This window comes from Falco peregrinus, chromosome 3, assembly GCF_023634155.1.
Source record: "Falco peregrinus isolate bFalPer1 chromosome 3, bFalPer1.pri, whole genome shotgun sequence".
Classification (NCBI taxonomy): Eukaryota; Metazoa; Chordata; class Aves; order Falconiformes; family Falconidae; genus Falco; species Falco peregrinus.
The window spans coordinates 4492008-4514397 of NC_073723.1; the positions used below are offsets into that span (position 1 = coordinate 4492008).

The following is a 22390-nucleotide window of genomic DNA, read 5'->3' on the forward strand; positions in this document are numbered from 1 at the left end:
GAGATGCATCCTCTCATAAGAGATATGTGGCTGCCTGATGCACGAGTAAAGGAGCTATCTGCTTTTGAGCACACACTGTCATGTCAATAGGGACATCACCAGCGAATCCAACTAGGTAACAGAGGGACTTGAACACCACTATGACACTACTAACCTGTGACAGCTAAAACAGAAAGGCTAATGGATTATATGTTTTTTCACACTGGTCTTACTGCATTTCTATTTCTGGTCATGAAAAATTGCAAGGCACTGTCTAACTGCTCTGTAAACTCAGCTGTCCTTGTCAGATTTAAAATGCTTATATTGCATTTTGCCTCATCAAATTCACTACAGAGTGAATTTGGACAGGTTATAGTTTCCTTCAGGTGTTCCGAGGACATTCTAAGCACACAGTTTACATTAATCGCACCGATTATCATTTTTTGTGAAAAATTTAAAGCACAGACCCTTGCCCATGAGACTCATCTCAATAACTAGAAATGTCTTCATATGTATGAGGTGACACTGTAGTCAATAGACATCTAGCAGATACACTAAACTAAACAAGATTCACGTGACCATTGACACCTACTTCTGTGCTGACTACCAAGGGAGCTGAAGGTACCTTGCTCAGGTGTAGACACAAAAGCCAAGTCCACGTGTACTTAGATGAATATAACTTATAGCAAAACTGCACATATAAACAGGATTTTGAATGTGTCTGCAGAATCACACATGAAAAGGGTGACAGAGGCAGAGTACATGTGTCTACATGTACTATTGCCTTGTAAGTGTTTAAAAAGAATAAAGGAAAAACCCAAGCAAATCTTCAAAACAATGATACAACATTTTGCCCTTTTTTGCCCTAAAACATTTTGCCTTTTATGATAGAGTTGTAGACATCTAGCTGGAATCAACAGTCAGAGAGTCACTGGATCAAAAGGTGTTCAGCACTTAGAAGACAGGAAATGCCAGAGATGGTGTTGGCCAGAGTCCATTCTCTACTTAAAGCACACGCATCTTGTTATGATCAGACACTGACCTACAAAACCACTTCTCCCTCTTGCGGTGTCCAGGACAGAAAAGTTGTGGGAGTTAATCTGGACTTTTTAGAAGAGGTTTTTCCCTTTTTCAGATTTCAGAAGATGTATTATAAAGGACATAATGGATCCCAGGAAAAAAATAGAGGACTCTGCTGGTTCAAGAAAATACATGCACGTTTAGCAAGTCAGGTTCTCTGACGTTTTGATCACTTGACCAAGTTTTGAGCAAGTTAAATTCTCTTAACACAGCCCTTTTTATTTAATAAAATTCTCTGAAATTGCTAACAAAGTAAACATTGTCAGCAGCTGCATTAAGGCTTATTGTGGAATCAGTGAAGCTACTGATGCTTGTAAGGAGCTGTTGAATTGTGTGTTTGCAGTGCTGGGCCAAAAGAGAACAGCACAGCAAGCAATGTCATACTCTCACACATAAGCAAAACAAGAGCTCAGAGCACTGAAAGCTTGACAAGCAGTTGTGGGCTCAATTATTATCACCAAAAATACTCACAGGCTGGAACAGTGCGGGAAGAAGGTAAGGATGTTGGTGAGAGAACTTGACAGAGAGAGACATTCAGCATCAGCAGAACTAGGGTCTTGGTACTACTTGAAGAGGGAATATTTGCAATACTGAAATTAATACAGCATGATGTTTTACTTTCAGGCTCACAAAAAAATTAATGAAAACAGAGGGGTCTTATAGCCAAACTCAGCTGTAAAATATTTAACAAATTGCAGGCAAACTTTGAAACAGATGTGTATTCCAAGGGCATTGACGACTGTAGAAAGTAAAGAATCTGTAGACCATTTTCAATCATGATGGCTCTTTGGACAGGCAGTAACTATTAAACTGGAATGTGGTAACAGAGGAACAGGTGCTGTTTAGAGCAGCATGATTTAAATATAGGCAATAAAATATGCAGAGCCATAATCAGAATGTTGACTTTTTTAAGTGCTTGGGGCCATGTTGATATAAATAACTGCACCAGGTTTTTCTGTAGAGCAAGACCTAAATTAAATGGTTTACAAACAGAGGAAAAGGCTGACTTATTTGTCATGGCATGCTTGATCTGTAACAAAAAAAGAAAGGGCCAAGTGACTGCTAGACATGGAGCCAACACAACAGGGCCTGAGGTACAGTTGCTGAATAAAATGAGGCTAGCAGAGTCTATCAAAACAACAGGAAAAATATTTATTCCTCAAATTCAGTCCAGCATCTTGGTAAACTTCACCAGAAGTATGGCTTTGCACAGCTAGAAAATTTGCCTCACAGAAGGGCTGAAATTTTTCCTGGAGGCCTTGGTTCTTCTCAGAACAACTGTCCCTCAAGCTTTGCCTGACAAACCTGTCATGCTGCAGCATGCTGCTCTGTCATCTCATGGAGGTAATGACCCTTCTCAAACGAGTAAGGGCTTGAAGGAGGGATGGTGAACTCTTAAGGTTCAGCTGGACAGGGAGATGGATTTCCCTTTGGAGAGCTGGGGGCAGTGGCAACCTATTACACATCACAAATTGCTGGTTCTCCAAAGCATCTAAGTGTTGGTTTTGGTGTTGTTCTTCCACACTTGAATTGCAAAGCAAACAGCTCCTGAAGAGGAAGGAGATATGCTAACAAGATAAAGATATCCAGCTTGGGTCTATTTCCCTGAAATCCTCTTTGCTTGGGCCCAAATACATCCAACCAAGCAAATTTGGGCAACATGGACAAGGAGCTTCCTAGAAAGGCAGCTGCTGAGGCACCAGTACCACCATCCTGCCATGCCACCACCATATCCCTTGAAGTTCCACTTTCCTAGCAGTGATTAAGGCTGAGCAGGCCTGATGCCCATGGCATTCTGCAGATGTATGTAAACCAGCAATAAACTGCACATTTCTGATGCAGGGAACAGCCTGGCAGAGCAGCACGGTATGCACAGCAGGAAAACCCTGTCTTTCTGCAGCTGTTTTGCAGCCTGTAATGAACTTCGTACTACCATAATTTACACTGGCACCAGGGCCCAAACAGGCTGGTTTAAGGCAAGCAGGGTACCTATACACTGGAGTTACAGAGACCACTGTTTGGACATAGCTCTTCATTTGTGAGGTCTAAGCAGATGGCAGCAAGAGAGGAGATGCTTCTTGCCAAAATCAGAACGGTGTTGCTACCAGCTCTGCCGCCAGGAAAGAATCACGGGATGAGGCATGGGCAACAGAGAGGCCTTCCCCTTTCAGTGGGGCTTCTGAGGCCATGCTGCTTTCTAACAGGGTTTATACTGCACTCGTGGTTGGCTCCTCCCAGAGACCATAGCTGTTATTCTGCCATTGTAAGCACAGACCGAGACCTGAAATCTTATGAGCAGTGTCCTCCTCCATGGTCTTCGGTGGGGTTAATAATGAAGTAGGGGAAGGAATTCAATTTTGGATCCAAACGGGAGCCTTTTGTGGGAATTGGTCATCTTTACAACTAATGGAAAGGCCTGTTATGTACAAACTTCCTCCTTCCATCGATAACTGAATGCCTTATAAACAAAATGTTGACAACTTTAGTATTTTCTTGGTCTAGGTAAGTGTCTAAGCTCTCTCCTAACTACTCTTTCACAAGACTATGCACAGGACAATCCTGCCAGAAGATGCCAATAGCAGACCTGGAAGATGAAAGCAGCAGAGTTCTGGTAGCCAGAATCAGACTGTGAAGAGGACAAACACTGTAATTTTTTAGAAACTCCAACACTTATATATAAATATTTATACCCATATAGACATAACATGGAAAAAGATTCTAGGAAGCCATCACATAGGAACTCTTTCCAAGGGAAAATATTGCAAATTCAGAAATTATGAAGGAATTCTCCCAGCTACTTGGCTTTCCCACCGTAAAGTCCTGCTTTGTCATTTCAGTATGGACAGAAAGCTTTCTACCACTCTTTCTTGTGTCATTGGAATATTAGATATGCATCCAATAAAAATACACTCTGTGAAGATACTTGGTATCCTTTGATCCAGCTGTATCTTTTCATAAAGTTTCAGAAAAAATACAGATGGAAAGGCATAACACTGCCTGAAAAAAATGAAATTAAAATGTTTCCTGTTAGACCTTTTCATATTTTGTGGGATAATCTTAGCAAAATAAAGCAATGCATCCAACACCGTGTGCTCCCTGTGACCCATCTGCAGCCAGCAAAGGTGTCACTTGCAAAATTTTGCTCCCATTTCACTAAAACAGTGCAGTTCCAGGAACTTGATGAAAATATTTATCACCACAAATAACTTGTACATCACTGCAATTGCACAAGCACACACCAAGATGCTGAGCTAAAAACCAAACCAAACCAACTTCAGGTACTCCAGGCCAGGAATTCAGTAAGAATAAACCACCTAGTCAGAAGCAGAGAGGTTATCTATGAGCAGAGGAAATTTCATCACCCAAGCAGAAACTGGGACAGCATTTTGGATTAAACACTTCTTATTCAAAGCAGAACTCTTCAGCAAACAAGGATGAGAAGCAGCCAAATATTTTATTTTTATGTCAACCTGAAAGACAATACTACTCATATTTCCACTGACACATTGAAATTTATCAGATCAATTGCTCCTTACTAGTTTGAAATAAAGTGTCATCTCAAAAATTATTGACAGTATTTCCCAAGTAACTGAATCCTTTATAGAGGAATAGCCTCCAAATCCTGACCCTGCTAAATTTTTTAGTTTCTCATATTTACATATCTCACAGGAAACATTCAAGATCTCTTAAGAATGAAGACTCAGCTTAGGAGAAGCACTAACAGCTTCTAGAACAAGATGTGACATGACTGTCAGGAACAGATCAAGCATCTATACTAAAACAAGCAGAGGGCTTTTCCTCAGTCTCCAGACAAGAAAGTGAGGTGCATGTGAAATTGAAGTCAAGAGAATGTAGTTAACCATAAAGCTATACACAAAAATAGGCACATCAGTACCTAAATAAATGTCCCTGTCATGTGAACATCCCTGTTCAGAGCAGGCATATTTAGCACAAATGTCTGCTCTGTTCCTGTGGGTATTTCACAGCCTAATTCTTGGTAACAGATTAATCATTCCTGGTGTCCCACAGTCAAATGTTTAACCCCCATTGTTTTTTTTTATTTTTGCATTAGAAATACAGTCAATATGTAGGACATCGGGAGAACTTACAGTGCACTCAGTGTTACATGCAGCTTAACAAAATATGAACAAAACCCAGCAAATTTCTTGGATGTCTTATGATCTCATTTTACTTCTGTTGTAGAGGGTCTAGCTGATCTAAAAATTCTGTATAGCTTTTGTCAGAATCATAATTTTATTTCCAGATCTTACAATAGCAGTGATGATGGGTCTGCAGGACTGAAACGAGCCTTATGTTTGCATCTCACTCTGAATTTTAGTCACTAGCTTGTTGTGCAAGCAAACATTTCAGATTTGATCTGAAAATCAACAAGATGCAATGAACAGAGCCTCCAAGGTCTTTTTATTGCCTTCTTAGAAACAATGGCTTTTTTGCCTCTCATTTTGACCCCTGCAAATGTTTATATCTATGTAAGATATTTTGGGAAAAGGGCAATTTTTGACATCTTGCAGACTCAAATGTGTAGTCAGAATATCAAACTGCTACTATTTTCACCCATGACACTAGACACACAATTATTAAAGCTCTATTTTCAATAGCATTTAGACACCCATGGAGAAATTCCAGTGCCTAAACATAGATATCTAGTGCCATTTTATACCCCCTAAGGTATAAAATAAGACATCTATTCATAACTGGTAGTTTACCCACGATGTAGGGGAGTCCTGCTGCCTTTTGAAGCAGCAGCTAAATGCCAGATGAGGCATCCTAAAGCCTCTCAAATGGCATCACACACTTATGGTTAGGCAACTGAATCTTTCATATAAAGTCTAGAAACAAATAAAGCCTAGGAAGCCATTGAACTTAGCCTGAAACAGTCACTCAGCTCAACTAATTCAGCCTCTAGTGACTGCAACTCTTTTGGCTGTAATGGAAGCTTAAACACTTGGATCTCTACGTATGGTGTGTGCATTAACAACTAAATGTAGGTGTCTCAATGTGGGAATGCATCTCATCCTCAAACGGAAATTCATCTCACCTATTTTAGGTATATACATTGTCTGTATCTACATATGGGCTGCTTCTAGCAAAGAGAAAAAAAGGAGGTGCCTTTAGGAAGAGATTCCTCTGATCCATTTTTCTACATCCACTTTACACTGAAATGAGTCACACACTTTCTCTCCACAGGTCAGCAGGGGGATCTGGGTGCTTATCTCTGATGCAGACTTCTTAAAAAGAGGTGAGAAATCCCTCTTCTGGAAAAGTGGGTATTGCCCAAGAACAAGTTACCTGCCTCTTCAGAAATACCACTAGACATCCACAGGTATCTTTAGACACCTAAGATGCATTTGAAACCCTAAATTTTTAATTGCTAGATTCCACTGCTCTCCAAAACACAACTTAAAACAATCCCCTTCAAGGACACAGAATTTTCATTGATATACTTAACAGACAAAAATCTATTGCTAGGCATCTAAGTGCAACTTTGACCTACAGACTATACACCTCAAAAAGAAAAATAAATCAAAAGATTTAAAACTGGATCTAAAACTTTGGTGTAGGGACTTTGTGGATGAACATCAGACTAATCACCCTCAGTAATTTTAAATGGAAATTTGTTTGTTTATCTTCTTTATATTTTCCCAATTTCTAATGACTCCATGGAGAGGAAAAGTAAGTTTAAATAATAGTAAAAAAGATCCTAGATGCAACAGGAATTATACTGCAAAATTAGGTCCTATCCACTCACACATAAAAGTTCCATTGCCCTTAACCTAGCTCCCAATATAGGGAATTATATTTCCCAGGTAATAAATTTTCCACGGCCATATTGTCTATTTCAAACCAATTTCCAGGTTTGATGCTATAAAATAGCTGCTTTCTTCAGTTCTAAGAAAGAAATTAAATATATGTATGCAGGAGAGCACTTTGGTGCTCCTCTGGGTTAAAGAAATGTGAATTATTGCTACAAAAAAGTAGCAAAGCAACAAGCCACTTCTTCCCCAGGAGTGATGGCCTGTCATTCTGGGCAAGAAAATGTAAAAGCTTATTTTCTCCAGCTGATGTTATCATCATCAACATCAGTTTTCAATGCCTCACAAGATCTTTCTCTTGAAAAAAAAGCTTAAAATCTGAGAAGTGTGATATATCAAGGGGCAAAGCCTCAATAAGTCTTTGTAGTTTTAATCGCTATCTTGAACTTGTTGTGTTGAATAAACATTCATCTTGGATTTCTGATTTCATCCTCCTATTAACAGCCAAACAACCATGAAATGTTACTCTCACACAGCACTAAAAATTAGGAAAACAGACAGAACACATGACTATGGCAGGCACATGATTTCATCAGGCCATAAATAGCAAGTTGTGAAAGTTCTCTTCTTCTGTGTTTGAATAAATATCACTATGAAGCAGATGAAGACAGTTGATGCCAGCGATTTACAACTTTTGTCAAAAGGAAAATGCAGTCGTGTTTCCATAACGTCCTGATAGTAGAGTCAGAAGATGTCAAAGCATTTCCTGAGGGTGTGTTTCATGCTTTATGGCAGCTGAGCAACACACAGGCTGCTAGGTAATAAAATCAAGTGTGGGTCAGGATATACATTTCACCTGGTCTAGAATCTCACCCTCATCTTGCAAAGGAGAGTCAGCGTTGGCTTAATTGGAGTCCTGTTTGTAGGAGGACCTAACTCTTTCAGGATGAGCGTGTTTTAGGCTGCTCCAGCACTTTTTACTTTGTGTTTATATGCAGAAACATGCCATCTGTGTGTCTTCTGAGATAAAAATCTTGGCAGCAAAGACAACATCACACACTGAGTAATAGCCCAGTGATTCCTGGAATATACTGATTGCGATAAGAGTAATGATGTTGGGTAAAATTCTGGTCATGCTGGCATCAACACAATAGCTTTGTACCCTGTCTATAAGTATTAATCACCTATTTGGGGCTATCAGAAAAATGAGAAAATAGAAACCATTATATCCATCTTCTTACTCCAAAGTTGCATCTGTGGTCACTGTTAAGACTTTATCAATAGCAACACCATGTGCACTAGAGAGTGCAAAAAGCTATTATTTTAGCGATCTAGATTCTCACACAAATTTGATTTTGAGCATCTGAAACATCAAGTGAACTTTGATACCATATCTGTTAAATTGTAAAGCAGCTTCAGCGTTGCAGAAGCAAAATCTTTGCAGGCTAAGTAACACATATAACATTGTACACCCTCTGGCACAGTGTAGCCTTTGACGTTTACCCCTCTTTCCAGATGTCTCTCCTTTAGATAGAACAACTTGCAATAACTTCTGTGGGAATTGCTTTTTTTTGTTGTTGTTTTTCAGGATAGTGAAAGAAGCTCATTTCTACTTGCACGGTTAAAGTAAGGATATCCTCAGCCATAAGATGTGATTCTACTGAAATCTCCTCATTGCACATAATATTATTTCATGCACATGCTAAGTCTGAAAAAAAGTCTATGTCTGTAGAAGTAAAAAATAAATTTTGCATCTCATTTATGAAACATTCTAAATTTAGCCATCAATAAAACTTTCTCCAGAAAAGGCCCTACTCCCAGCCAAAGCAGCAAAATGGTGATTTTCAAAAATTTTCCATATGACTACATTACTAAGATCAGGAGATACAAACTACTCTGAAAATTACAAAAAGCGTTCTCACGAATCTGTCAAGCTGAAGGGGTTTGTGGGCTGATACTGTACAAAGAACATTAATTATCAAACAGCATGGAATCTGAACAACATGGTATCTGGTATATTTCTCATCATAGTCAGGTGCTCAGCCAGTGAATATCAGTACAGTTTGACTGAGATCAAGGGGCTTTTTTGCCTACTTATACCAAGGGAGGATGTTTCCCACTATATGTTTAAAATATTTGTCCTTTTCTGTTACTGTATAATAAATCATTATTTCTGCAGCCAAGGCTTCTGAAAAACATGGTGTCTGTGTCAGAGGGATAAAAATATCCCTGACAGAACACTGGATTTCACTTAGAAAGCATCAGATCCACAGTTTGAGCTGGAATTTATTATTGATCCTCTCAGCTCAATGCAAATTTGAAATTGCGCTCTGAAACAAGCAATAGACTTTCCTTAGTCAAATCCTTACAGCAGCATTAAGAAAAAAACAGTTCCAAAATTAACCACTGGTTTTTAAAGTATTTTATGGATCCATCATTAGGCATATAGATAAAAAAAAAAAAAGGGCAGGACTCTGTTCTGGATAAGAACTTGTAAAACTTGCATTTTCTTCCTTCTGGTTTGTATTTCTCTGATATGATTGTAATTTGTGTCCTGACAGCACCAGGCTGAGACTGGAGACCCATTTTAATAAGCCCTATAGAGACAGAGTAACAATATGTAATTGACCCTTGGAACTTGACAAAACACTGCTTTAAATCTGAAGCAACCACTTCTGAAGAAAAATCAACATGATTCAAGTTCTCTTCCATCCATACTGCTGTGCCCCTAGAATCTTCTGCAGAAAAATTAAAATGCCAATTTGGTTTTTTTATGGGTTTTTTTAGGTATAAAAAAATGCCCAAATTTCTCAAACATTTTAAATCCAGAATCACAAAATGGCTTAGGTATTTATAGCCCTACTATGCCAAAATTAAGGTCAGGAACCAGTCTTCTCACTGCCCTTCTTCCACCCCGTCCAGTAGGTTATCTGAGTTTTAACCAGCAGAGCTCTCGTGGTACTTGCAATTCTGTATAAGGTCTGACTGACATAATTTTGGCTGGGCTGAGTAGCTTTTTCCCCATTGCCCAGCTGAATGGGACAAGGATTTTCAAAACCTGCATCTTTTCAATGAGTCCCTTGAGTGGCACAGTCCAGAAAGTATCTTCTGGACACAGTTAAAGCCCATGGTAAAGAACAAACTGTACCCCAAATAGAGTACCTAGGAGTGCTTTCACCCTAAACCAAAAATGCTAGTTGCAAAAGTTGTAAAAGGGGAGGGTTTGGGGACTGAAGGAAGCGCCCTAAGGATCAGAGTGGAGATACATGGCTTAAATATAGTCAACATCCACTTACTACTGTATGTCCCCACCTTATGCCTTGCCTGGCAACATTTATATTTAAACTCCTGGATTTGGCTTTGGCAGTTTTAATCTTGATGCTCTAAGCAGTCCTTGCCTGTCACTCTCAGTTTTCCACCAGAAGTCTGCTGGAGCACAGGCTGCAGAAGGTACATGTGCTGTGAGTTTCCAACATGCTGCTTTAGCAAGAGATTACTTTCATCAATATTTCATCTAATAAGCTGAACTTTGAAGTTAACTCAGATACCATCCACCCTTACTTTCCTTGGCTGGTGGGGCAAAAACTTCCCATAGAGGGACAGAGGAAACATGAGTATGACAGTGTCCTTAACTTTCAGAAATCTAACTATCTGCCAGGGACCTCATCATCTGAAACTCCATCACTTTAGAAGCCAACAAAATTCCTTACTGGTACTCTTTGTTTTCAAGCGTTCCAAAATTTATTTTAAAAGAAAAACCATAAATGCGGAGACGGTAGGACTTTCCTGGGGAGTATTTTTTTGGCAGCAGGCACAGTTAGCAAGCTGCAGCTGGAATTTTCAGTATTTGAACACCTCATTTATGACACAGTCTTTCTCCGGAATAAGCCTTTTAGTGATGTTACAGCTGTTAAGGTTGTAATTCTACAGAACCAGCACATCACAGACTCTCTCTGAAATCACCAGCTATTTCGGAGGTATAAAAGAACACATTGGATTTCAGCGGGAATTCAGTATGCTAGAAAGCTTGTGAGCAAGCCTGCTTTTTAACAAGCAGGTTTTCAAAGAGGATGCTTTTACAAGGCAAATTTGTGAACTGCTGGCTAAGCAGCCAGGTGCTGGGAGCTGATTCCAGATATAGCAGGTCTTAAAAATTACAACAGCACTGTATAAAAATAAGATGGGAAGAGTATAAACTCTGAAGAGGAGAAAAAATTTTTTCCACTCTTCAGAAAATTTTGGGGCTCTAAAAGCTAAAAAGGATCTCGGGATATGACAGTAGCAAGTGACCACATGTGTCCTGTTCTGAGCAAACCTATCAATTTATGTATAAAAACTCTGTTATAAAATACTGAATTTCATTAATATTCCTAATAGTATGGAAAATATATCAGTGGCAAAACTTAGTGGTTCTACAAAACCCATCTTATGGGAACTTCAGCAGTTCTTCTTCTCCATATTCCCCGGGAAAGTAAACTTATATTATCATCCTTATTCTATAACTACATGTAGGCAGTGAAATGTTTCCTAACAGCAGATCAGGAAAAAAGTCCTGAACAGAGATGCCATAAGCATATTCATAAATGATTAAACTAAGGGTCCTCTAGTCCTGCAACACATTTTTAGAGACCAAAAGATTCAGAAAAAGCAAGGAACCATCCTCCTTGGCCAGCAGGACAAGGGAAGTGATCATTCATTCCCCATTACTTAGCACTGGTGAGGCCGCACCTTGAATCCTGTGTTCGGTTTTGGGCCCCTCACTGCAAGGAAGACATTAAGGTGCTGGAGCGTGTCCAGAGCTGGGCAATGGAGCTGGTGAAGGGTCTGGAGCACAAGTCTTGTGAGGGGCGGCTGAGGGACCTGGGGATGTTTAGCCTGGAGAAAAGGAGGCTCAGGGGAAACCTCCTCACTCTCTACAACTACCTGAAAGGAGGTTGTGCCAGGACAGGTGTCAGTCTCTTCTACACAGTCCCAAGTTATAGCCAAGGGGGAACAGCCTCAAGTTGTGCCGGGGAGGTTTAGATTGGGTATTAGGAAACATTTCTTCACTGAAAGGCAGTGGAACAGACTGCCCAGGGAAGTAAGTGGTGAAGTCGCCAACCCTGGAGATAAATAAAAGACGTGTAGATGTGGCATTTATGGACATGGTTTAATAGTGGACTTCGCACTGCTGAGTTAATGGTTGGACTTGATGATCTTAAAGGTCTTTTCCAACCTAAACAATTCTATGATTCTATGAATCCATGATTCCCCTTACAGATTCTTCCAGCCCGCTGCAGTGACACCCTGGATCCCAGGCAGTTCCTGCCCAAGCTGAATACACCGGTCTATTTGCCTCTTTCATTTCAACTATTGTTTGTGATGACTTGTGCCCCACTCTCTACATTTTCAGAAACAAAGACAGAAGTACAAACTATTTAAAGAGACAGAAATATAAACTATTTAAAGTGCATACTCACTGTTGATGGTATATGATATAATGGCACAACAAATTTCTGAGCTTGTTCACTACTAATTTCCTCCTACTTCGTGTCTCTGATTTGCCGTTTTGTTTGCTCTGTAATGAGCTGTTTGGGAGAATTTTTCACTGTCTTTCCAATATCTTTTTGTGCTCTAAGCAACTACTTTAGTTTCATTTAACTGTTGAGGATTTCAGGATTTTTTACTTGGGTACTTTTCCTCATCAACTGACAAAGAAATTCTGCTTCTACAGAAAAGTTCATGTGGGCTTGACTTGATTTTCACTGAAATCAAGGACAGGTTGAATGTTAAACACAGCTTGTGTTTTGATGGTTAGCATGTCAAACCAGGTGTCAGCAGAAGGGAAAATCCTTCTCTTTTATACTACAAGGAAGATGACAAAGCAGCAAATAATACAGCTGGGAAGTTCATATCAGGAAGAGGATGATACTACAGTGATAACAACAACAATAGCAAAGTATAATCATCTTTTCAAATCTAAAGGTAAGTACCTTTTTAAGAGCCATTTAGTAGCTTATCCTAAAATCCTCAATATCAGCAGGTAGGTCAGCTAATCCAGGGTTGGGGCAAGCCCCCAGGCAAAAAAAAAGGAAGGAGAGGAAAAAAAAATAAAAATGAGAGAGAGTAACAGAACTGTAGAGGCACAGCTGCAGGTACATAAGCACACACAGGGACATGCATATCTCTGCTCACAGAGCAAAATGACTTCACCTCTCACCTTATTTGAACTAACAAAAGCAAATCTGATCTAAGAAGCATTCTGCAGTAGGAGTATAAAAATGATAATTGAAAGTTTATTACTTAACGCTTGGCAAAGCTATTTCCCATGGCAATTTGATAAATACCTTGACTTTTCTGCCCGTCATAACCTCAGACGTTTATTGCCTCATTTACTATAACAAACGTTCAGTTATCTTCCAACTACCCAGCTTATATTTAACAGACTGTACGGCGGGAGTCTTGCCACAGCAGAAAAAAGCCAAGAGATGAGACTGGAAGTTCAGGTGGTGGGAGAGACAACAGTTTTCCAGAGAACTACACCCATCTTACACAAGAAAAGTGGCTTAATTTAAGCAGAAATCCTGCTTCAACAGGCTTGGGGAAGCAGAGGGTCCTTTCTGCTGATCAAGTCTCTCCTCAATCTTTCCCAGCTACAGAGAGAGCAGAGGCCCACTTCCCCAAAAGATACCATAGGGCAGCCAAAATAAATCATCATGAGTCAAATCACTTGAACTCTTAAAATGAAGTATTTATTGCTTTATTTACTGCAAGCCAATTCTTTCTTAGGCAAGGTAACCTTAGACAGCAGGGCTTTGCTATCAAAAAAGAATTAGGGGGTGCAGGCGGGACACAAATCCTGTATCAAAGTGGATTGTAAGCCTCCACAACAGTGGGGGTTTTTTGGCCAAAAGGATAAACAGAACTCTTGTGGCAACTCGTTGCACATCTTTCCTTTGGTTAATGCAGGCTGACACTGCTGCCAGTTTGAGCTCTCTCTGCTGCGATGAATTCATTGCTTGGAGGCACAGGGCGATGGCGAACACTGCTGTGGTGGAGCAGGACAGGGTTCTCCTCGCTGAGGAGCATTGGTGCAAGCTTGTCCCTAGCCAGCAATGCAAAATACGTACTACAATGCTGAGGGTATTTTGGAGAAGAGATGGAAAGATATTCTTATGCTCACTTGATCACAATGGGGAAGACACTGCCATCAGAGGACAGATCCGGCTTCAGTGAGGTTGGATATCTCACTCATTGCAACTCAGTCCAATTGCCAGGTATTTGTGATCACCAGGTATATGTACTATCTGCAAGGCAAGACATAACCTGCTTCCTTCGCAGAGTATGCATGCAGGTAGTGATTATGAGGCAAACCTGTCCCCAAGTCATCTCCCAGTGACACTAAGTGACACCCTTGGCACCCATCCAGACAGCACCCACAGATACTGCGTCCTGCACTTCTGGAGAGGTTTCATATTTTGTAAGAAATGAAATGGAACAAACCCCCAAGACAATAAAAAAGAAACTGAAATTTCCAACAGAGAGCAGATAATACTCATGAAAGGTTGGAAAAAATACATGGAAGGTGAGTACAGTGTAAAATGTCAGTCCTGTTGTTTCCTGTGTCTCCTTTGGTGCTTGGGTACTTCCAGCAGCTGAGGAAAGATCAAAAGACCCCAAACAGACGAACGGATTATAATGTCCTATGGAGCCAGTATTAGAAGTTTGTTCTTTGGTCTGCATTTCTCTGATATTATTCTAATTAGCTGTATTATGATGGTGGTGCCTAGAGGCTCAATTATTTCATTTCACCAGGGATGGCTGCTGTATTAATTTTTAAACAGTACGCTTTAAATATTTACTGAAATTGTTAAGAACCTGCAATGAGATGCCAAGAGATGCCAAGACCCTTCTTATCAATAGGAAGGATTCAACTGTTTTTAGCAAAGTTCTGCTTGTTTTATCATTCAGCCAAACCCCAAAACTTAAACAGAAATATTAACGTGTCTTACTTTGTACTAACTCTCCAACCTGAAAGATTTTGTGATATGTTTTTTTCCATTTCATTTACACTTTTAACCTGGAGACGTTTTTTGCAAAAGACTTAATTCTTTGAAGTGATAAATTCCACACCCTGGACTAAGAGAAGGGAAAGGACAAAGACAAAAAAAAAAAAAAAAAAAAAGAAAGAAAAAAAAAGAAAATGGTGAAAATATGATTTGTTTCAAATATTTGGCTCTTTTCTTGAAATTCCAGATCTCAGATGCAACTGGATATAACAATGTTCATTACATACAGTAATGCTACACAAAGGCAAAACAGGAAAAAAAAAGTTTTCAAACTTTTAAAGGAAAATTATGAAAAACAGAAAATTATTTAATTCTAAAGTTCAAAAACAAGATGACAAAACCCAGAAATGTTTATATACTTCTATGTATATACTTCAATCAAACTTTTGAACATGTGCCCAGAGAAGCTGTGGGATCCCTGTTGGTGGAGATACTGAAAGTTCACCTGGACAAGGCCCCGAGCAACCTGACCTAACTTTGAAGGTAGCTCTGCTTTAAGCAGGGTTTCTGTCCAGGTGACTTACAGAAGTCATCTTACATCAGTCCAATTTTATGTATATAAATGATAAAATATTTTGGAAGACCTTCAGTGAAATTACAAAGCATGGAGTAAATCTTCAGGAAGGAGATATGTTTGGTCAACCCTTCCAGCAGGCCCAAATCTCCTCATCTATTTAGAGATGCAAGCAAAGAAAGCAACAGGTGGAAGCACATGGCTGAATGGGGACCCTGAGCAGCTCCCCGTGACCACATTGTTCACAGGCTAGATCTTCAGAGATAAAGACTGGATCTGCAATCTGAACCCATGCTGAACTTTAAAGTTTCCTATGGCAGACTTTCAGCGGAACAATCTCGGGAAAGGGGTTTTTTTCTTCTTTTTTGAGAGGTATGGAATATTAGTTGTTGTTTTGGAGAGAAAAGAAACAACCAATGCCCATTTCTTTTGAAACAGATGATTTTGGCATTGCTGATGTGCTATGTTCCAGTTCTGTTGTTTATTTTTCCCTCTCAAAACAAAATTTCATCACAACCAACACCTTCTTGTAAAATTACTACCTTAGCCTGATAAAAGCAGCATTTTCTGATAGGAATATATTTCATAACAACTTTTTTCCTCCAGCTTGATCTATGATATTTGTTCAGCATATTTGTGGTGGGTTGACCTTGGCTGGACAGCAGGTGCCCACTGAAGCTACTGTATCACTGCCCTCCTCGGCTGGGCAGGGAGAAAATAAGATGGAAATAAGATGGAAAGCTCGTGGGTCAAGAAAAGGACGGGGAGAGAGCACCATGGCAAAACACACTTTACTTTGGGAAAATTAATTTAATTTATCACCAATCAAATTAAGAGTACAATAATGAGAAAATAAAACCTGCATCTTAAAGCTCGCTCCCCCCACCGCTCCCTTCTCCCCAGTCTCAACTCCAGTCCCCGGCTCTCCCCCTCCCCGCAGCGGCGCAGGGCCGCGGCCGGGCTGGGCCAGTCCCTCACACGCTGCCCCCGCCGCTCCTGCCCCTCAGGGGGGGCTCCTCACCCCCTGCCCTGCCCAGCCCGGGGTCCCTCCCGCGGGAGACAGCCCTCCCTGCCCTGCTCCAGCGGGAGCCCTTCCCCCCGCCGCAGCCCTTCCCCCCCTGCCGCAGCGTGTCCCCCCCGCGGGCGCAGCCCCCCCGGCCCAGCCGGCCCCAGCCCCCCCGCCCCCGGGGGCACAGGCCCTGCCCCAGCCCGGCCCCAGCCCGGGCTCCTCCCCGCGGGGCCACAGGCCCTGCCCGGAGCTGCCCCAGCGCCGCTGCCCGCGGGTCACAGCCCCCTGCGGGCACCCCCTGCCCCGGGGGGGGCCCTGCCCGGGCTGCGGGGGGGGAGCTGCTCCCCCGGGGGCTCCGCGGGCCGGGGGCGCCGCGGGCTGGGGGGGAATCTCTGCTCCGGGCCGGGAGCGGCTCCGGCCCCTCCGGCGCTGCCCGGGGGCTGCAGGGCCGCGGCTCCCACACAGCTCGCTCCTCTCCCGCTGCAAGTTGCTGTGCGGGTTGTTCCCGCTTCTTCAATACGTTCTCTCAGAGGCGCTGCCGCCGGCGCTGATGGGCTCGGCCTGGGCCGCCGGCGGGGCCGTCCTGCAGCCGGCTGCGTCGGCTCCGTCGGACACGGGGGAAGCTTCGGCACCTTCTCACAGAAGCCACCCCTGTAGCCCACCACCACCAAAACCTTGCCATGCAAAACCCTGTCCAGCACATGCCTAACAAAGGCGTCACTCAAAGCACCCCAGATTTACACGGAAGGCAGGTTAGATCCTTAATGTCAAAGTTCTGCCCTCTCGTTCTGCAATAAGGAAGGAACTTCTCTACAACAATATTCTCTGCCCACTGAGAAATCTGCATAAATTACCCGGGATCACCTTGTATATGAGACGTGAGTTGATTACATCAGCCAAAATATTTAGCTTAGATGACAATGGGCATAAGTTGCAGCAAAGGCAATTATGATCAGAGGTAAGGGAAATATTTTTTACTCTGCGGGTGGTTGCACACTGGGAATTGGCCCAGAAAGGTGATGGAATCTGCACTGCCAGAGATATTTAAAACTCAGTAGGACATGGCCCTGTGCAACCTGGCATACCTTCAGAGGCACTCCTGCTTTGGGCAGGGGCTGTCCCAGATCATCTCCAGAGTTCCATTCCAACCCAAATTAGTGTTTATTAATATGACCAAGCTTTGCAGTCCTTTGCAGCCGTGCCATGCTGACAGACAGCTTAATCTAATCATGATGCCTGTTTAAGCTGACTGTAAATCTGCAGCATAAGGATGATCCCCCCCCAAGAAGCACAGCTAAATCAGGGCATTTAAGACTACACATCTGTGTTGTTACAACAGGAAGGATAAAAGGGGAGGGGGGGTAGCATGAAGGGTCATATTTGCAGAAATATGTGGAGAAATGTCTTCAATTGTAGAGAAACTATCAACTGTAGAGAAAGACATCAACAGAGCTATCGTAGCCCTTCCTTCAGGAGCAAGAATATTTCAGAGCAAAAATTAAATGCATAACTCAGCAGTCATAACTGTAAGAAAAAAACCCTTAAAGTGTTATACAACAGCTATCGGGTCCACCTCCCTGATGTCCTTTCCTTGTACCTCAGGACTCTGCCACGTCAAGATTACAACCTGAGAACAATCAAACAAGATGGGCTGTAGGTACTATCTCAAGAGAGAAGTAGGTGGAAGCTCTGCAGCTCTCTGAGCTTTCATTGCAGGCCCGTGGCAAACACCTACACAGAGTTGCTCATGGCTGTGAGACTCACAGCTTGTACCGACCCACCCAAATCTCTTTTGTGCTTCACAATCCTGCAGGCCTGGCTGCAGAAGGGTAAATGAAGCAGTGCACGTACGGTGAGCAGAGGGAAAAGAAGGAGAGGAGTCCAGGATGGAGATGAGCACTGAAGGCTGGTGGTACAATAAGCACAGGGTACTTGGGCCTGGGAGGACCAGGGGTCAAGTTATAAAGGTGATGGATCGGAGGATGCCTAAGCTAAGGTACTCTTCTCTGTCCTTGCCTCGTATTGTCTCTGTCATCTGCGTTACAAAGTTCGGCGTAGGAGCAGGAGTAGAAGAAATGAGACTGAAAGACCTGATGATATTGGTATGAGGCAGACTAGTGAAAAAGACTGTCAGGGTTGCAAACTTAAGTGCATACCTGTGCTCAGACGCCACAACAACATGTGCAGCAATTAGAAGTCAGGCAGGGTCAGCCCTATCTGAAAAGCTTCTTGATAATATTAAATCACTTTCTGCATTTACATTTTGAGCCAAATGTAAAAAATATTGAGAGAAGGTGAAATATGAAAATACTAATAGCTGTCATCTCCTTACTTGGCATAATTTTATTTTAAAATTGTAGGAGAACATTAACTCTGAAATCAAAATAAAGCTTAAATGTGTTAATTGTAAGTATACTGTTTTCTCCACTGCTAACATCTGTAGGCTGGCCTTTGCAACAGAAAGATCAACACCTTTGTCCTGGGTGCTCTCTAATGTTTGTGTTGTAACAGAGATGAACAAGGAGAAGGATTCTAAGGAAGGATGAATGGAAGATGATGTAAGTTTACTGGCTGGATAATCCAAAGATCAACCTAAATGAAAATTTTGTTCCTCTTGTCACCCTATCCTTCCCCACTCTCAATGCATATTAGAATGAATATAAAACATATATCAATATTTTAAAGTATTAGATGAGTATTTTTTTTGTTTTGTCCAGGGCAATTTTATTAAAAGCAAGAGCCTTATTTCATAAAAAAAAAAAAAAAAAAGAGAAGAGGAAATTAAATCAATGTCACTCCTTATCCCAGTGGCTAGGCCACTCCTGAGAAGCAGTATGGATCTTTATATTCTCCATCTTATCAAACCAGGCTGGGGAGCCCCAAACTTGCTGTCCTCACACACCTATAATGAGGGGGAAATTCTAGGATGGTTCATCCCAGCTTTTGCTCAGTGGATGTGTTCCAACATGCACAAATAATTAAAGACTTGATTAGTCAGAGAAAATTAGTCTTCAGGTGGGGCTAAAGAATTTGGAGATGTATACAAATGTGCACAATTATCTTAAGGGCAAGGGTCATGAGGATGGGGCCAGGCTTGAGTTCCATCTGAATATAAGAAAGAACCTTTTTACCTTGATGGTGACAGAGCCCTGGCACAGGCTGCCCAGAGAGGCTGTCGGGTCTCCTGCTCTGGAGACATTCAAACCCACCTGGATGCGACTCTGTGCAGCCTGCTCTGGGAGAGCCTGCTTTAGCAGGGGGTTGGACTAGATGATCTCCAGAGGTTCTTTCCAACCCAAATCGTTAATGATTCCGTGAAAGGATGCAAGAGACACTAGCTACGACTACACTGTCATTAATGTTTGATTTTTTTAAAATAGGACAATTTAAGTAAATCAAGACAGACCCATTCTAAAACTGAAAACCTTCTGCAACACTGACAAACCTGTCTCCTGGGAAATGGGAGATTAATTTCTGCTTCAGGTAGTCTTCTCTAGTCACCAAACCACCCAAACAGAGGATTTAAAATTCCTAAAGTCTCATGGATGGCACTGGAGCTTTGATATTACTTAACTCTAAATGTGAGGGGAGACACCGGGACTACAGCTGCAACAGCACTGCAGGCAAGTCAGAGTTCTGAAGTCTCTCTCTGTGCTCACCTGTCCTTTAAAAAGCTTCTGAACACCTGCAATGTGTGGAAGCCCAGCTAGTCTGGAAAACAGCCCCTATGCCCACAACACAAAGTACATGAAAATGAAGCACTCTGGTATTTTAACATCAGCAAGTCACTGATAATCTATGTAACTAATAATTACCTGAAAAACACCTGTATACAGCCTGCCTGAAAGTCTTCTATTACTGATGTATGCATGCGCCAAGCAAGCAAATGCCTCACCCTTTCAACACCTCATTTAGCTCAATACACTAGCTGCACATCTGCTTTTTCAAATAGCTATTAAATAAATTATATTGTGGTACATTTTTTTTTTGAAACAATCCACCATTCAGAGCTCACTCCCATCCATTTGTATAATTTCTGTGCCAGGAAGAGATTGAAATACCAATATAGCCATTTTAGGAGCTATTCACTGTTGCTAAGAGGACATCAACACAACTGTTAGCCAGCAGCAGTCACGGAAGGGATTAACGTTTCAATGGATTTTTCTCTAGCTTCATAATCTAAATCGAGGGAACAATAGAAGCTATTTTCTTTTATTGTAAAAATCTCCCGTTAGTAATTCAAAGTCATTTAGGCAGTTGAACTGGCACTTGTTCTAAACACATCCACCAATGAGCTGTTTTAGTACAGTCAGTATATCACCATTACTCTTATTTAGGTAATAAAATATGATCTTCAAAACAGAACACAACCACTCATGTTCATTATAACAGTCATGTAACTACCTGCCTAACAAAGGTGTGATCACATAGACTCTATCATACACAAGACTACTATGTCTGCAGAGGAACGGTATGGTGCATAAATTTCCATTCTGACTAGTATGTACCTGCACAGGACACATCTTCAAAATTTCATCATGTAAATTTACCTGTTTTATGTATCCCCAGCTGCCAAGGTCATTCAGCAATGCATTTAGATACTGCTCTAAGGAGAACACTCTGCAACTTCAGATTTGTAGAGTATAGGATCTATTCATTTACCTGAGTTGAAAGCATCTGTGGCGTGGTCAGGAGGCAATAATCTTCCCCCAGGATTTTTAAGCATACTGGTGCATTTCTATCAACATTAACGGCTGAACATTGGAGTGCTAAGAGCTTTGGACTGCAGAGCTAAGCACTGAACTTGCCTTTTCTTGCACAAAGCAAACAACATGTGGTTTACTGATACATGAAAGCTTCTCTTTTAATATAGTCATAATCTATGATATAAAAACCTTCTGCTTAGTAAGTTACATTGCACCCTATTTGGGCAGCATTTGTTTAAAAATAGGGATTTTTTTTTAGAAAAGATAAAGGACAGAAATTTATTTATTTTAATAAAATTAGACAGGGATAAAGGAAAAACTGAAAATGCAAAGTGTCATCTGACATGTGGATGATTCCCCCATCTGTGAACTTAGATCTATAATCTGTAACCACCTATTCAATAATATTAACACTGAGCTGAAGCAGGAGCAACTCAAGTCAGAGAAGGATATGAAGCTATCAATGGACAAAGTCCCAAAAATCTTATCAGAAAATTAATACAAACAGAATTATAGAGGCATCTTTTTGTTTCCTTGTTCTGAGGTGCTGGGTCTGTTATTGTTTCTTTATTGTGTAATTGCCATCTGAAGGTTTAATAACCATACATTTGGTGTAATGGGGGCAAAAAATTTAAAAAGGAAAGGAAAAATAGTATTTCCATGGTCAACACCACACCTGAGAAAATTGTTAATTTTGTAGAGTTTGCAATGAAAACATTCCATCTTTTACATCCTATTTCATTTTTTCCTGTTCCTGCATGAAAGACTGAAATAAGCAACCACTTCATTGAATAGAAACTCAAAAGAGTAAAAAGATACATAAAAAACCCCACCATGATGTGATCATAGAATCATAGGATTGTTTAGGTTGGAAAAGACCTTTTAAGATCATCAAGTCCAACCATTAACTCAGCAGTGCGAAGTCCACTATTAAACCATGTCCATAAATGCCACATCTACACGTCTTTTATTTATCTCCAGGGTTGGCGACTTCACCACTTACTTCCCTGGGCAGTCTGTTCCACTGCCTTTCAGTGAAGAAATGTTTCCTAATACCCAATCTAAACCTCCCCGGCACAACTTGAGGCTGTTCCCCCTTGGCTATAACTTGGGACTGTGTAGAAGAGACTGACACCTGTCCTGGCACAACCTCCTTTCAGGTAGTTGTAGAGAGTGAGGAGGTCTCCCCTGAGCCTCCTTTTCTCCAGGCTAAACATCCCCAGGTCCCTCAACCGCTCCTCACAAGACTTGTTCTCCAGACCCTTCACCAGCTCTGTTGC

At 41.3% G+C, this 22390-nt stretch overlaps 1 protein-coding gene across 1 annotated transcript in view; it reads right to left on the reverse strand.

Annotated features, from left to right (window-relative positions):
- FAM135B (family with sequence similarity 135 member B) overlaps positions 1–22390 on the reverse strand; it is a 219134-nt gene that overhangs the window by 163881 nt on the left and 32863 nt on the right. The window lies entirely within an intron of this gene.